The sequence below is a fragment of the Bison bison genome, unplaced genomic scaffold, assembly GCF_000754665.1.
Source record: "Bison bison bison isolate TAMUID 2011002044 unplaced genomic scaffold, Bison_UMD1.0 scf7180017864490, whole genome shotgun sequence".
Taxonomy (NCBI): Eukaryota; Metazoa; Chordata; class Mammalia; order Artiodactyla; family Bovidae; genus Bison; species Bison bison.
In genome coordinates this window covers 1,345,848-1,347,627 of record NW_011495049.1, presented here as the reverse complement: position 1 = coordinate 1,347,627, position 1,780 = coordinate 1,345,848, and the positions used below count along the sequence as shown (strand labels likewise).

Sequence of the window (1,780 nt, the reverse complement as noted above, 5' to 3'; positions counted from 1 at the left end):
ATTTAAAATAATAATAGCAACAATGAATTCAATTATGTATAATTTTATTCAACTTTATACATTTATATATGTGATTATACATTATTTATTAGTATATATTTATTTGATATATATGCTTATGTGTAAGTTAAAGAAATGATGGTAGTGATAAAAAGGACAGAAGGGAGGAATTAGGATATTTTTATTATAAGTTATACACACTACCCACAAATTATAATAGTATAGTATTACTTAAAAGTGGATTTGGATTAGTTGTAGAAGTATCTTGCAGACTCTAGAACAAACACTAAAACTAAGAAGTATAACTGATATGTTAAGAAAAGAAAGAAAGTGGAATTGTATAAAATGCTCAGTTAAAACCATAAAACACACACACACAAAATAGCAGAAGACAAAAATAGGGATAAAGAATGAGGGGGATAAAGAAAGCAACCAATATGGTAAATACTAATCCAACTATGCCAATAATCTCTTTCAGTGCTAGTGGTCTACATACACCAATCAAAAGGCAGAGACTGTCAGAATGCATCAGAAAACAAGACAACTATATGGTGTCTATGGGAAATCCACACTAAATACAAAGGCACACATAAAAGTATCGAAAAAAGATATACCGTGCTAACACTAATCAAAAGGAAGCAGAAGTAAAGCGGTCATTGCGTCAAGAAAACCTAAGTGTGAGTGTGCCTTATAGAGTGTTAAAATGCATAAGGCAACAACTAACAGAATTGTAAGAACTAGACGAATTCAGTATTACAGTGGGAGACTACAATGCCTCTCTCTCAGAAATGCATAGATCCAGGGGGTGAAAAATCAGGAAAGACATAGTTGAACTCAACCCCATCAATCACCTATATATAACTGAGATCTATCATCTATAGACTATTTCATCCACATCCTTCTCAAGTTCACATGGGACATTCACTAAGAAAGACCACATTCTGGGCTATGAAACACACCTTGAAAAATTTAAAATCATAGGAAACATACAGTGTATCCTCTCAGATCATGATGGAGTTAAACTAGGGATCAGTAACAGAAGGGGAGCTGTAAAATCCCCAAATACTTAGAGATTAAGTCACATGTTTCTAAATAACATGTCAACTAAAAAAAATCCTCAAGATGAGTGTAAACATTTTTTTAAAAAGTGAGAATGAAAATACAACTTATCAGAATTTGTGAAATGCAGTAAAAGCAAAGCTTAGAGGGAAATTTATAGCAATGAATGCATATTTTAAAAAAGATTGCCTTTTTCGCTCCCCGGCCATCTTGGTGGCTGCTCTTGGTTGGGGGTGTCCCGCATCTAAGGCAGGAAGATGGTGGCCGCAAAGAAGACGAAAAAGTCACTGGGGTGGATCAACTCTAGGCTCCAGCTGGTTATGAAAAGTGGAAAGTACATGCTGGGGTACAAACAGACTCTGAAAATGATCAGACAAGGCAAAGCGAAACCGGTCATCCTCGCCAACACCTGCCCAGCCTTGAGGAAATCTGAAATAGAGTATTAGGCCATGTTGGCCAAAACTGGTGTCCATCACTACAGTGGCAATAATATTGAATTGGGCACAGCATGTGGAAAATACTACAGAGTATGCACACTGGCTATCATTGATCCAGGTGATTCTGATATTATTAGAAGCATGCCAGAACAGACTGGTGAAAAGTAAATCATGTACAATTTTTCTTTAATAAAACTGACCAGAGCTTGTTTTAAAAACACTGTTAAAAAAAAAAAGATCAGGGGGAAGGCGCCAAGATGGCGGAGGAGTAGGACGGGGAAAAC

At 35.9% G+C, this 1,780-nt stretch overlaps 1 pseudogene across 1 annotated transcript; it reads left to right on the top strand.

Annotated features, from left to right (window-relative positions):
- The first annotated feature begins 1,259 nt into the window (after positions 1-1,259).
- Positions 1,260-1,707, top strand: LOC105005374 (annotated as a pseudogene). Its single transcript, XR_827312.1, has one exon. The product of XR_827312.1 is annotated as a 60S ribosomal protein L30-like (transcript).
- The last annotated feature ends 73 nt before the right edge of the window (positions 1,708-1,780 follow it).